Raw genomic sequence first — 7,065 nt, 5'->3', positions numbered from 1 at the left:
CTGTGGAATGTATAAGGACGTGCTAAGCTGCTAGAAGCTGTGGAATGTATAAGGACGTGCTAAGCTGGTACAAGCTGTGGAATGTATAAGGCCGTGCTAAGCTGCTAGAAGCTGTGGAATGTATAAGGACGTGCTAAGCTGCTAGAAGCTGTGGAATGTATAAGGACGTGCTAAACTACTAGAAGCTGTGGAATGCAAACCTGACGTTCTAAGCTGCTAGAAGCTGTGGAATGTAAAAAGAATGTGCTAAGCTGCTAAAAGCTGTGGAATGTAAAAGTTCGTGCTGAGCTGCTAGAAGTTGTAGAATGTAAAATGATGTGCTTAACTGCCAGAAGCTGTGGGATGCAAAAGGACGTGCGAAGCTGCTAGAAGCTGTGGCATGCAAAAGGACGTGCGAAGCTGCTAGAAGCTGTGGCATGTAAAATGACGTGCCTATTTTGTCACTGCTGTCTGCCGCGGTTTTTAAGTAGTGTATTAATTGTTCTTTTATTGTATTTTTGTTTAATATCTGAAGAATGGTTTTGAGTCCGAAACGTTCCGTGTTTAGTTTTTTGTTCTTTTTTTTAAATCTGTTATATTCATTTTTGTTTATTATTGTACAATCATGCTGTTTTTTCCTTACGGAATGAGGAGCAAATTTTATTCTCTATTTTAGTCAAACTGGCTATTTACCGCGTTAAACGTTTACACGTTCCCGTATCAGGGTGGGGTCATTTTACGGTACATGCGCACCGCTCTTATCAGTGTTATCGATTATATAAAGGTTTTATCGATACCGATATTGGCTTGCTGTCATATTTGACTTCACAACCTTTTTACATTTTTGGACACACACAATTTATTTCCGATCTTATCGATCTCCAACTTTTCAAAAATTCTAAACCCTAATTTCAGGCATCTTTGTAGACAAGGGTAGACGGCAAGAGAGGAAGAGGTAGACTAACAAGAAGCTGGGAACAAGATATAGATAGTATGCAGATGACGTCACTCAGGCCTTTGTTATTGTTTTTGCCATCCGCGTTTGTGAGGTGTTCTCACTAAACTGTATTAACCAGACTATAAAAGTTCATGGTTACACAGAGTTTGTGTGTTGGTCCGTTATACTTCCGGATGGCAATGTTGTGAACTCCTTGGCCAAGCGCATTCTATCTATAGGCCGATTCTTAGGATTACGGAGAGCGAGGATGGATTATCTTTATTGACGACCAGCATATTTATAATATTTAGTATTGAAAATAAAATGCCATCACTCTGAAACCAGAAGGTGAATTAAACAAGGTATGTATCCAGAGTGTTGTACACTTCCAATGAAATAGGAACCATTAACTTGACATTCTACATTATTCCCAAGTCGTGTAACCCTAATCACAGCAACACGGCCTTCGTTCCCTGGTCACGTGTCAATGGCTTACGAGCGTTCACGAGTTCATTCGTGTCAAGGTAAACCACACACTACAACAGCCAAATTTATTAGGTCAAGGCAGGGTAATAGTGTAGCCATCGTTAACTTATAGATAGAATGCGCTTGGCCAAGGAGTTCACAACATTGCCATCCGGAAGTATAACGGACCAACACACAAACTCTGTGTAACCATGAACTTTTATAGTCTGGTTAATACAGTTTAGTGAGAACAACTCACAAACGCGGATGGCAAAAACGATAACAAAGGCATGAGTGACGTCATCTGCATACTATCTATAGATAGTGTGCCCTTGGCTAAGAAGCTCACAACATTGCCATTCGGAAGTACAGCGGACCAACACACACAACGATGTGTAACCTTAAATGTTTAAAGTCTGGTTAATACAGTTTAGTGAGAATTATGCATAAACGCCGATGGCAAAAAACAATAATAAAGACATGAGTGACGCCAACTTCTATCTATCTATAGCCTGATACTGGGGCTGTTGCCATCGTTAACAGATAGCCTGACACAAGAACCCACTCGGACCTCTACTTTGACATCATTTTTTAGGTGTGTGCACCATTTAGTAAGTTGTCGTTAGTAGTGCTCAAGGAAAAGAAGCTATTCCATTGGTTGAACTACTGAATACAACTCACGATTTGTTTTCTTTTGTAGCCAAAGACTTGTCTTTTGACGTCATTTTTTTGCCAGTGTCAGGCTACAATTTTACGATGGCTACGGTCGTTGCATCAGGCTACAATTTTACGATGGCTACGGTCGTAGTATCAGGCTATAGATAGTTCGAAGATGACATTACTCAGGTCTTTGTTATTGTTTTTGCCATCCGCGTTTATGAGTAATGCTCACTTAACTGTATTAATCTGACTATAAGCGTTCACGGATACACACAATTTTGTGTGTTGGTCCTTTAGACTTCCGGATGGCAATGTTATGAGCTTCTTAGCCAAGCGCATACTATCTATAAGTTTCGATGGCTACGCTAGAACCCTGTAGGGCGTATAATTTGACGTCATTTTGTAAGGTTTGTGCTGCGTTGAGTTGTCGTTAGTAGAGTTCAAGGAAACAAGTGATTCCATTGGTTGAACTATTGAATACAACTCACGACTGGTTTACGTTTGAGGCCAAAGACTTGTCTTTTGCCGTCATTTTTGGTCAGTGTCAGGCTATAAGTGAACGATGGCCACGGTCATAGCCACCTTTACAACATCAGACCTGCCAAATTGAAAACTTCAAATTTAGTAATTTTTATGTCAATTTTTAGTAATTTGACAAGGAAATTCATAATTTCTGAAATTGTGTACGAACAACCACAATATTATTATTATTATAGTAGGAGGAGTTGTTGTTGTTCTTATTATTATTATTATTATTATTATTATTATTATTATTATTATTATTATTATTATTATTATTATTATTATTATTATTATTATTATTATTATTATCATTATTATTATTATTATTATTATTATTATTATCATCATCATCATCATCATCATCATCATCATCATCATCATCATCATCATCATCATCATCATCATCATCATCATCATCATCATTATTATTATTATTATTATTATTATTATTATTATTATTATTATTATTATTATTATCATCATCATCATCATCATCATCATTATTATTATTATTATTATTATTATTATTATTATTATTATTTAAGTATTACTAAGAATTAAAAATTCGTAATTTTCCATAAAATTTTGTAATTGGCCATGAAATTTGTCTAAAATTCGTAAAATTACGAAAAATTCGTAAGATTCGGCATGTATGCAACATGCCAATCGCCCCATTCATTACTCATAAACGCGGATGGCAAAAAAAAATAACAAAGTCCTGAGTGACGTCATCTTCGAACTATCTATCTGGATGTTCTGCCCCTGATCTAATTGAGCGAATTCGCCATACCCATATCTACCCTAGTACATGCCAAACAGTCGAGACAGTCAGCCCTACAATTTGTGAGCATTTTTCATATTTTGACACCCTGATGGCTGAATTACATCGTGAGGACACTTTGCATTTTTCAATCGCCTGTGTTAAAATTGTGAATGATGCTCACAATCGTAACCAAAATACAAATTATATGTAATCTTAAACATTTATATAGATAGTATGCGGTTAGCTAAGGAGCTCACAACATTGCCATTCGGAAGTATAACGGACCAACACACAAAACTTTGTGTAACCATGATCGTTTATAGTCAGGTCAATACATTTTAGTGATAATTACTCAGAAACGCGGATGGCAAAAAACAATAGCAAAGACCTGAGTGACGTCAACTTCGAACTATCTATAAACTAGTTATGCTGTGCCCTTAGGTAATTTACTCACAACATTCCGCAAGCCGTAAATAACGTACTGAAACACAAAACTGTATGTTACGTTGACTGTTTATAGTCTGACTGACAGAATTTATTGAGAACTACTCATAATAATGGCTGGCTATAAACAAAAACAAAGTGCTGAGTGACATCAGTTTCGTTCTATGTATTGGAGCGAATCGAGCAAAAACGCATCACCACTGTAGCGGCTAGGTACTCATTTTTAACTTGAGTAAGATGAGAGAATGTAAGCTAAGGGCCTTTTCCAAGGGCTCAACTATGCGCCGATCAGAGCGGGACTCGAACCTTGGACATTCCTGTCCGAAGGCGAGTGTTTTACCACAAGACGGCATAGCCACAATTAAAAAAACAACAACTTTGAATTTAATAGACACTTAGATAACCACGCCTCTCGGACATTCGTCAAAATGTAAACAATGGCAGTGATTGGTAAGCATACCGAACTACACAGGTTTTAACACGGTCTATGTCTAAGTAAAATACCCACTGTTCTACCGCTTGATCAATAGAACCAACACAGAAAAGTGTGTATAACCTTAAACGTTTATATTTTATGATCGAGAAAATCGTGTGATAACCAGTCACCTATTTGGTGATATAAAAACAATAACAATGATCAGAGAGAGGTCGATTTCATTCACGTTATTGTTTATAAACAACCAACCATATTTGTCCGAGCACGTGTGAAGGTGTGTCACAAATTCCATGTTTTGATTGGTCAAATATCTTATGGTTAATTGCATTGGAATTGCCAGATTTCAGACATTGTGACGAGTTGGATATTCAAGGCCAAAGTGTGAAAAAATATAAACCAGTTAACTGCCGTACTTCAAAAAGTCGCGTATTTAAAATTTTGGCCAGAAAAATCGTCCGTCAAACAGTGATCCATTTATTAGACCCACATTGGAAAAAACTCTCAAACCCGGAAATTGAACGAAGACCTTACGAGGTCCCATGTTTGATTTATTAAAATCTTTTCTTTATTTTATTATTTTTATTATTTTTATTTTATTTTTTTTTTGCCAAGAGGAGAGTCATTTAAATCTAAATATAGTTGAAGGACTAGTTTTCTGGTCACATTTTAGAATTCGCGTCTTTGTGGAGTGGAACACGGAAGTGAGCAGGTTTAATGTTTCACCAGAGTTCATATTATGTGTGTATCTCTCATGCCATCACGGATTCCATAGCAACAATACCAAACACAAAAACAAGTTCAATGCCCAGAAGACAATTTCACACCGTGACATTTGTGAAATTATGTTTGCAATGGAAATTAGATCGTTTTAAAGTTAAATATAAACACATGATGGCGTACTGAACGTCACGGTTAAATGAATTTGTCCCGGATTCCGTTGTGAGTTCAAATTGAATCAATAACAGCAAGTCGAATCAATAACGTTACATATTACCAACGGGGTCCCGATAGCTCAGTTTGTAGAGCACTAGCTTCACATACACTTAGGGAAAGAGATCGATCCTAGAAGCAGTCGAGATATTGATGCATTGCGTTTCGTTAAAAACTCACAATATCCACCATCCGGATATTCCGTACAAACGCACAAAACTATGACATTAATAATATGGTTGTCTGAAAACAATACCAAAGAGCTGAGTGACGCCAATTGTGTGTGTGTGTATATATATATATATATATATATATATATATATATATATATATATATATATATATATATATATATATATACATATATATACATATATATTTACATATATGTGAGTGTATGTGTATTATTATAAGTCAGCGTCCTTCGCTTGTCAGTCTATGGGTTAAAATCACGTGAATGCTTCAGTGAAAATTGACGTCTCATCATTTTTGGCTTTACTATCAATTGACTTATGGGTATTGATTGACTATTGGATTTTTCAATCTATCCCCTCACATACATGCTCGCACATACACACACACACACACACACACACACACACATACACACACACAGACACAAACATTAACGCACAGATGTAGTACAAGTTAGACTTCCATCTAAGTACATCCGCACCTACAACACACATGGAGTGTTTCACTCAGTTTATCTTTCAATGACAATCACTCCACACTCATACTCATTAGATACAAACTCTCGTAGCCTCCGCTAGTCGGATATAACGTATCAACACACAAAAATATGTGTAACCTTAAACGTTTATATGTGAAACGAAAATGACCTCATTCATTTCATTGTGTTGTTGTTTTTAGCGAGTCGTTTTTATGAGTAGTTCTCACTAAATTTACATGACGTCAAAACATCCGATGTCTCATTTTCATCACTAAGACAAAATCATTTTTGCGGGTCTCGATAGCTCAGTTGATGAGTGGAGAGAGAGAGAGAGAGAGAGAGAGAGAGAGAGAGAGAGAGAGAGAAAGAGAGAGAGAGAGAGGGGGGAGTGGGGGAGAAAGAGTGGGAGAGAGAGAGAGAGAGAGAAAGAGTGGGAGAGAAAGACAAAATGAGAGAGGGAAAGAAATAGAGAGAGAGAAAGAAAGAGAGACAGACAGAGAGAGAGCGACAGAGAGATAAAGAGCAGGAGAGAGACACAGACAGCGAGAGAGAGAGAGAGAGAGAGACAGACAGACAGACAGACAAACAGGGGGGAGAGAGAGAGAGGGGGGGGGAGGGGGAGAGAGAGACAGACAGACAGGGGGAGAGAAAGAGAGAGAGAGAGAGAGAGAGAGAGAGAGAGAGAGAGAGAGAGAGAGAGAGGGAGCGAGAGGGCGACACATAGAGAGAGCCAGAGAGATAGAGAGCCTTTTATTTTTCAGCGCTTGCAACGCATATAGGTCATAGCAGCGCCAGTATAAAGAAAGAAAATGGGATAGTAATATGTTCTAGAATTACAATTAAAGTACCCATGAAAAGGGAAGGCAACGGGGAATTGGTTTAAATAGAGAACAAATGTAGATTCCAAGAGCACACTATCAAAGTACTTAGTTTGAGAACACATAAATGTCTCACCCAGACACAAGCACAGGTCTCCACTTAGAGGAATACACTCAAATGTTTACAAATCATATTTAATACGTAAACAAAACATAAAACAGGGCATAACAGAGAGATGATTTACAAGGAAAAAATATCATCTCCCAATACTCTAACTAAACATTTGACTGTCTCCCTCCCAGCTAGGGTATGGACAAAACCAAGTAATCTCATCCAAGACAAAGACAGAAAGCAAGTTGGAAAACAGATTAGGGGTAGAGAAGAAACAGCAAGTACCTCCCTGCCCACTATGGGAGGTCAGGAACCCCACCCAGAGA

At 37.6% G+C, this 7,065-nt stretch overlaps 1 protein-coding gene across 3 annotated transcripts in view; it reads right to left on the bottom strand.

Annotated features, from left to right (window-relative positions):
• Positions 1–7,065, bottom strand: part of LOC144973384 (uncharacterized) — a 226,549-nt gene that overhangs the window by 87,972 nt on the left and 131,512 nt on the right. The gene's annotated exons all lie outside the window — the stretch shown is intronic.

Source organism: Berghia stephanieae, chromosome 5, assembly GCF_034508935.2.
Source record: "Berghia stephanieae isolate SIO BIC M18660-M18661 chromosome 5, UCSD_Bste_1.3, whole genome shotgun sequence".
NCBI classification, from domain to species: domain Eukaryota; kingdom Metazoa; phylum Mollusca; class Gastropoda; order Nudibranchia; family Aeolidiidae; genus Berghia; species Berghia stephanieae.
Note: the sequence above shows the minus strand (reverse complement) of the source record. Positions and strands in the feature narration are given on the sequence as shown.